The sequence below is a fragment of the Cuculus canorus genome, chromosome 5, assembly GCF_017976375.1.
Source record: "Cuculus canorus isolate bCucCan1 chromosome 5, bCucCan1.pri, whole genome shotgun sequence".
NCBI classification, from domain to species: domain Eukaryota; kingdom Metazoa; phylum Chordata; class Aves; order Cuculiformes; family Cuculidae; genus Cuculus; species Cuculus canorus.
Window position 1 is genome coordinate 31,632,077 of NC_071405.1, and position 9,215 is coordinate 31,641,291.

Genomic DNA, 9,215 nt, shown 5'->3' on the forward strand with positions numbered 1-9,215 from the left:
TGCCTCCACAATACTATGTACATCAGAGGTTGTAGGGCATCTCACTCATGTTAAGCTGTGGATTAACTACTACTGTTACTTAATGCATATGTAATGAAGAAAAAAATCAGGAATGAAAAATGGTTGTTGCTGATTTGACCTTACTCCATGCAATGTGAGGCCATTTCTGGCAATCATGATCTCATCGTAGCTTTAATGACCTCATCTAATTATTGCTAACTCAAAGACCTTTAGTACTTTAATGTGAGTCAGAGAACGCGCACCAGCAGACTAATGAACTCATCATACTGTGCTAGTCTTCAACCAGAAACAGGGATTCATTTGGAAAATTAGAAAAAAAATACATTAAGGAGAGGAAGCTTGAGGTTATTTCACATATTTTTCCCTGACTTGAAAGAGGAAATGATAATGACATTGCTGGAGAAAAAAAAAAGTGCAGATGAAAGTAAGTGTTATTGATTGCTGTAAACTGTTCAGTTGAGTGAAAGTGATAGAGAAGCAATGTGTTGTAACTCTGGAAAGAAGCATAGAAAGGCACATTGGATTTATTAATTTTTGACAGGCACAGGTCATCAAGATCAGCCTGTGAACACAGGACAGTAAATAATAGGAGAATCACCCAACTTATGAATGGAGGAGCTACTGGAGTGTCTACCCAAATATTATGCCAAAGCAAAAAGAGCTGGAAGGTGTAAAATTAGGCCACTTATCAAAAGATTTTATTTTAGCCTTCTCTCTCATTAAGCATAGGTGTGTTCCTGAACAAGCATTTCTCTGATGTTTTAAAATGTCATGAAAGAGGTGCCTCATGAAATTTCAGTTCACTTGGCTTGAAAGAATGGCTTGAGATGAAGTATGACTCTTGACTGCATACTGTGATTTGAGCTTCCCTGCAAAGTATTCATTCCTACTTGATATACTACATTGCACTACTTCAGATACCATTCTGAAATCTGGTACAAAGTGTCTAGGAGAAAATTAATAAATAGAGATTATATTATCTATCAGTTAAAAACTAGAAAAGAACACAATTACAGCAATTGTATCAACTGTATGTTCTACACAGACACCACCATACAGCAAACTCCACAATTTGGAAATTCAGTGTACTTTATTTTTATTCCTAATAATTTTAATACAATACCTACAATCAATTCATTCCTGATTAAAATAATTTGGAACATCCTTGCAGACAGAACATTACCTAGGATCTTAGTGAAATAACAGGATTCACTGAAATTTATCTCCTGGTTATCTATAAATGAGGTGAAGCCATGAGAGAAAATATAGATCTGAAAACAGCGGAGAGAAAACTGAGACTAACAAGTTGCTTGAATGATGTTTTGCACCTAGGATGAACAGTATGTATGCCTCAGAATGCAATATTACCCTGGTGTTTTATTATGATTTTCTTTTGGCAATTTTCCTTTTATTTATACTTTAAGGTCATAGAATCATTTAGTTGGAAAGGATTTTAACATTGTCAGGTTCAACCATAAAACTCACACTGCCAGCCCACCACTAAACCATGTCCCTAATCACAACATCTACACTGCTTTTAGATACCTCCAGGGATGGTGACTCAACCACTTCACTGGACAGTCTGGTCCAATTTTTGACAAGCTTTTTGGTGAAATAGGTTTTTCTAATATCTGGCTTAAGATAATATCTGGCACTACTTGAGGCCATTTCCTCTTGTCCTATCATTTGTTTCTTGGGAGAAGAGACCAACACCTGTCTTGCCACAATCTCCTTTCAGGTAGGTGTAGAGAGCGATAAGGCGTCCCTTCAGCCTCCTTTTGTTCAGACTAAAAGGCCCCACTTCCCTCAGCCACTCCTCATAAGAATGATGCTCCAGACCCTTTACCAACTTCATTGCTCTTCTTTGGATGTGCTCCAGCACCTCAATATCTTTCTTGTACTGAGAGGCTCACAACTTAGCACAGCATTCAAGGTCCTCCTTCCAGCCTTTCTTGTAAGTGAGTATCACATTTGCTAACCTCCAGTCAACTCCCCAGTTAGGCAGGGCTGCTGATAAATAGTGGAAAGTGGCTTGGTGAGCACTTCCACCAGTCCCTTCAGTACTTTCAGGTGGATCAATGTCATATGTCTAAGATTGTCTCACTCTTTCTGCACAAGTTGGATGTGGAGCAGGCAGACAATATGAATGTACAGTGGGATAAATTATCAAATTACCTATGTTGACATCAGTGTTGAAGGACACAAGGCTCTTTTCTTCAAAGACCTGCCATTCGTTCTGTGGATGAAATCATGAAGACAGATATATCCTCACCAGGGATTAATTCTTTCCTTGTTGCAATGTCTCACAGACTAGAAAGATCACAGCCTTTTTGATCAACCAAGTGCATGTGTTCAGTGTACTTGTGGCAGTGCAGTAGTTAAAATTACTATCACCCTATCTTTCAGGTTAGTAGTTCTTTAGGGTAGAGTGGAAACATCCCTACCCATCCTACCTACTTGCCTTTGTAATTCTATTAACTACAGTAGATCAAAGCACGCTTTCTTATTCCATTTTGATTGTAACAGGACTCAGAAGTGAGTTGAGACAAAGGTTGAATATTATTATATATAATATCAAAGTCTGAAGAACAATGGAAAATGTTAATATAACTCAACAAGGACACTTTATTTAATAAAAAACACAAAGGAAAACATATGAAAGTAAACAGTAAACACATACAAATAATAAAAAATAGAAAATGAAATAGAGGTCATTTAAGGTGGTTCAAGCTCTGATACACAGCATGGACCATTTCAATTGTCTCCCATATTTAGGAAAACAATTGCTTCATTGGGTGTTGCAAGATGGATGACTGTGAGCCTTGTTCTGGTTTGAAACAAGTCTCAGATCTCTGTAACAAAAGTGTTGCCTCTGGTTTCAACAGGATTGCCTCTGATTCACGTTGCTGTGAGTAAATGGAACAATTAGAACCAGACAACTTCATCATCTCCTCTCACACAGTTCCTGATCTCACAGACAGTTGTGACATAAATCATCTTAAGCATGAACCCTTCACAAAAGCTGTTTTCACAATGAGAGTTTTGCTTTGAACTAACTTCTGTCATTTTAAATGGCCTCGTTAATTCTGCAAGGCAGGCAACAGTGAAAAAACTTCATCATCATTGGTATCTTATCTAGGTTGCTCTCAAAATGCTTGCAGCTTTTCACTTTCCACACGGTGTTTAGGATGGTTGTAAGATAAATTGATGAAACAGTAAAAAGGTCATATTTTTAAACTGTGCATTTATAAAATTATTTCTAATATTTTCTAATTTCTAGTATTAAAATATATCATTACAAATTTATAAAATGTAATAAAATTGAGATCTTAAGATTGAAAATGTAATTGTGTCTTCTAATTTTGCAATAATTATACAATTAAAATTAGAAAATAGCATATCATAATTGGAAAAGCATTTCCTGCTATGACAGTATCAGAGAGTCTCACTGCATCAGGTTCATTAATGAATTTCCATATAAAAAAGACTAATATAAACTCGGTGTTCCTTAGTTGAATTGCAGGGCTGAATTGACTATGCTTTGATACAGTGTAAATTAGACCACTGATTTCTAGCTGACAGTACATTCTTTTAGGTTGTTAAATTTGCAGTTAGCCTCACAGCTTCCTTCATATCCTCCACTAGAAGTTTGCTCCCCTTTTTGTGCATGTCATAAGAACTGCAGCTGGATTGATGGATGGTGTTTGGGGACATAACAGTCATAACAGTCATAGATGGTTGTTATATCCAATACTGCACCACTTTGCTCCTGTCCAAGAGTGCTTCTGCCTTCCAAAAATATCACAAAGGCAAATACATTAAAGTGCTGAAAGACAGTGAGGTATTTCTGTTTAGGACCACTGAAAAATAACAACCACATAACTAGACCCTTGTAGTTTTTTATTGAATCTTGGATAGCTTGGATTTTCTGTTAAAATGGAAATTTTAGCCCTCAGGTAAGAAGGGGAATGTATATAAAATGCAACTATAGATGCTTCCTATCAACTCCCCAACTTCTTTAAATGACAAATGCACACATGCTTGCCAGATAATATATTCAGTCCATTAATAAATCAGAGGAGAAAAAGGCAAAATTGACAGCCCAGCAAACAGAAAAATTTACAAAACTTACCCGTTCTTGCATATTTCTTTGACTGCTGTGTAACTTAGAGGTTGATTTTGCCCTTATGATCGTCTGAACATAAGCTTCTCATAAAATCCATAATCTTAATATGTGGTTAAATCACATTTTAACTAGCATAATGCATGATAATCCAGATGATTAATTTTTTTCAGCTACATGTAACAGTTTCTTACATTTAAGTAGACAATCCACTGCTGTCCCAAATATGTGCTTTCAGAAACATATCAGGTTTTAAAAACCGTAGATGTGCTCAACAACACATCTCCAACTCCATAGATCCAAATCAATGGAGGATACAGAGGGGAATGTAGACTTCTGAATTTAAATGACCAATTTTGTCAACTAATCAATTTCAGCATGAAAAATTGAGAAAGCACAGATGAAGGCAGAGTTAGGATCAATTTAAGGTGGTAAAAAAGTTTTTGTTCACACCTTCATGCAGCCTCTGTATTCATTTTCTGGCTTTCCAAAGTGTAGGTTTCACCTATTAGGAAGAGAAAAAAAATAATGAAATCAGTAAAGGACAAGGAGGTGAGTTGCTTCTACAAAAGCCAAGAACCTCAGAGGTTGAAGATCTGTGATGACGTTCTTCCACACAGGACCTGACTATGCTTACAGATATCAGCTTTGAAGTTGTATCTGATTAAAATAAAACAGGGTCTTTAAAAGGAGACGGGGGCAGACTTGCAGGCTGCTTCATATAAGAGTACCTCAAAAGCAAAACCACACTGAGCTGGAGAAAAAGATGGGTGGCAATTCACTGAACTTCATCCCAGCTTTCTGTCTTTTAACTTGTAGAATGGTTTCTCATACACTACAGCATATGTATGGACATGACCAGAACAACAAAGAGATGTTGCTGTGGGGAAGGCAGGCCAAGGAAAACAAGTCCTGTGAATGTTTAGCTGGAGAAAAGGGTCAGTGATGAAGACCATGTATTTATATGCTGCTCAGAAATTGCAAGTGTCCCGGACAAACTTAGAAATTAGTGGTGGGACCAAGATTTCCACAGATCTACTGCAGTGTGGAAGCACTGCCCCATTTTACTTGTTTTGTAACTTGTTCCTACTAACTTTATTTGGCCACACTCAATTCTTGTATTTCAAGACACGATAGAGTGTTTCTGTCTCCTCTCTACTCAAATCACAATAATTTGAATTTGTGCTCGATCTCCTGCAAGTTTACTCACTTCCAGCTTGAAGTGTCCTGATTAATTGTCAAAAGTCATCTGCAATTATGATTACACATCAGGAAAATGTCAGTCACAGGTCTGACTAGTGCTTAGCACATAAGCCTGTAATTAAGCTATTTGAGTTCAGAATGTCCTGAGAGCATGGGGTGTAATTAAATGAGATGTTTGGTTCTGTGAAAATAGGGAGAGCTAAAGTACAGCTTTTCTTTCAAAAGATCTGATGAACACACAAAATCTGCAAATACGTTTACAGAAAATGTTGGTCAAGAGCAGTCAAAACCAAATAAAAGGTACCTGCTCTTTGTACCATATGCATCAATCACAAGAATAGAAGTAGAGCCATCTATGAATGTCACAGAGAGTTGTTTCATTACCTTGTCCCCAGGACAAACCCACCTGACTCCAAGCCACCATGACTCTGCTAGGCAGATGGCAGTCATTTCATTTTCTGCAATAACTCATGAGGGGAACCATGCTATACCACTCGTATACACAAGTGTCAGGCTCTTGACTCCAAAGGATGCTGGTCATAAACAGCCCAGCTGATGTTAATTGCAGTTGGGTGCTTGAATGGTCACATGCTTACTGCCCCTCTGCCACAGCAGTGAAGGTGTCACCAAAAGACAAGGGGAAATACGAGGCCGGCCAGTAGCTCCTTATCTCTGTATGCTCTTCACGACATCTGAACTTCTGCAAAGGACAGCAGGTTGCTGTTACAATTAAAAGAGGACAATGTAAGCCAAAGTCACCAGACCTCTTCAAATACTGGAGTCTCTCTTCATAAGAGAATAATGAAGGCTATCAGGAATGTGGGAAGCAGACAAACACTCTTTAGTCCTAAAAATCAAAATGTTTTGCTGTGGTTCAGACACCCTAAACCTGAGAGAACCTAGAAATCCAGCTGAATCCAGAAATATGGCTGAATCCAGAAATCTGATCAAAGGAAAAAACTCTGAGCATGGACAGAATTCTCTCACACAGGTTTACTTTGTTCTTAGTGGAGTCAGCTGCATTAAGATGGAGAGAGAGGAGAAAACTAGGGCTTTATGCCGTGAAAAAGTCTTACATTAACACAGTTAAATTCATGGCTTATGATGTCTTCCCAGCCACATGCTATGAACAATGGAAAAATCCAAATAGAATTCACAACTTCTCTCTGCTCATGCACAAGAAATAAAAAAAATTCATTTCTCATAAATTGTAATTTTTCCATTCAATATCTAATCATCTTGAACACTTACACAAGAGGCATTGCCAGCTCAGCCAATATGATTAAGTAATAAAGCTAGGCATAAGACGTTGCAGAGTGTTCCCATCCACTAAGCATATTGGAATACAATTAATTCTCATTTTCAGGAACTCTATTTTTTATAAATGTACTATATATTTTCTGAGAATAAGAAGCAACACTGTGTTATATTCCATTTACTAGAATTTTTCTTCTTAATTGAGAAAAATGTTAGAAAATAAGCTGATACCAGCTACTGTTTTATTTAGACAAGGAGTAGCTTATTTTAATTTATAATATTTAACGCACAGTGGGAGTTTAGAAGAGACTGCTCTGTCCTTCAAAGAAATAAATGACATGCAACAAAAGAAAATGTTTCTATGACTGCTTTAAATCTCTTGGGAAACAATGAATTGAAAGGTACTGTTGTCCAGCATTGATATAGATTACTAAGAAATAACTGGCTCCAGTAGGTCACCAATTACATCAAGGCAACTGAAATGGCTATTTAAGTTTCAGTCATAATTTCACAGCATGAGCTATCTCACTGTTATTTATTTACTCTAACATAGTTCTTAACCAAATACCTTTTACTTGTTATATAGGTACTCAAATGACTGTCCTGCATACTATTCTGCTGAATGGCCTAGAAAGACATAGCAAATAACTACAGGTCAATCATGTACTTCTGCCCTGGGGATCATGACTTAAAAGATCTGTACCACATTTTGGTCTTTCTGCTTGGGCTGTGATTTTAAGAACAGATGACACAACAATGCATGAAATGAGTTTTTTAAATGGAATGAAAAATCATTTTCCAATACATTTTAAACTGCCTTTGTTAACACCCACACTCAGGAACCCTAATGCCACAGTGCTAACGGGCATATTCCTAGTTGATGCTAATTATTATATCTTGTATTTACAATCAGCAAATCTAGCTCAGCAATTGCAGCTGCAATATGTTTCCCTTAAATAACCGCCTTATTTTCTCCCTCTCTGTTAGAATTGGAATGCCATTTATTGAAGCAGGTTAAGAATTTCACAAGCCTTCATTTGATACAGGTTACCTCTATGGAAGTTGCAGTCTTTTTGGTGATATTTTTGATTTTTAACTTGCACACTAGCTTTCATGTGAGCTGGGTAATGTGCACTTGGCTCCGTGTCATTTCCAGCTCAGGAAATTAAATAAATTAGCATTATTGGATTTTTGTGGCACTGCTAGGTCAATTAAAGTCAAAATGGCAAAGACTGCATTTTCCTGAGTGAGAAAATGTTTCCACTTGGCCCCAAAGTCCATAAAAAGACCCCAAATTTATAGGCATGCTCTCTCTTATATAAGAACTGGATAGTCTCTGAGTAACTTTTCAGGATTTATTAGTGGTGACACAAAGTTTAGTTGTCTTTTCCATGTTAAAAATCATAGATTCATAGAGTAGTTTGGGTTAGAAGGGACCTTAAAGATCATCTAGTTCCAACTCCCCTGCCATGGGCAGGGACACCTCCCACTAGATCAGGCTGCCCAAGGCCCCATCCAACCTGGCCTTGAACACCTCCAGGGATGGGGGCAGCCACAGCTTCCCTGGGCAACCTGTGCCAGTGTCTCACCACTCTCATGGTGAAGAAATTCTTCCTTATGTCTAGTTTAAATCTGCCCCTCTCCAGTTTATAGCCGTTCCCCCTCATCCTGTCACCACAAGCCTTTATGTAGAGAGCCAAAATGAAGCCATATTTTCCATTTCAGTTGCATCCTGTACTTCCTATTTATTGCACTTTTACTCACTATGTAAACTGACAGCTGATTATCAAATAAAACAGGATTTGGGACACACTTCATCCTACACTCCAAAGTATGCTATCTTATACCAAAACATGGGCAGGTCTATTAGTGCAGTCCTGGATGCACCAAAAATGTAGCATCAGCCACACAGATAGATGTAACTCCTTTTCTGGAATGGAACCAGTCCCTAGGATTTTCAAAATTTGCTGTACAAAGGCAAATTTTTTACAGAAAAAAAATACATCATGTAGATGTTCAGATAAAATTACTTCCAGTACTGAGAAGAAACTCTATGTATCTGAAGAAAACTTTTCCTGTCTGATTAGTTAGCTTCTACCAAGCCTATTGACTCACTCCAGCAAATCCAGTACTCTGGTTCCCCATCCTGGTGCAAGGATAATTCTCCCACTGAAGGCACACAACAGAGTCATTTAACCTCTTGACAGTACCTTTCCTGATCAAAAAGGCAGATAATCACACCCTTGATAGCTCCCAGAGGACCAAATGCTCCTCCCAAACTCTACTTAATCACTAGAGCCCTAGTTCAAGCCCTGGACGGTGCCTAAGAGAGAGAGGGCTGGTCTTTCTTACCATCTCACTATAGTTTTCAGATGCCTGGGATAAAGCTCTGACCAGCTGAAACAGCAAAGACCAGGTCTGAGAAAAAGACATGCAATGAAACAGAAAAGATATTACTTCACCACCCAAAGAGGACTAGTTTCTCTTCTTGGAGACCTATCTGTTCTATTGATACGTCTACTAATAAGTCACATGGAGGCACCCCCAAGCTGGTAGCAAATCTAAAGCAGAGAAGCCCCACGATTTATATCAATGCTACTGTTCAGAGGTA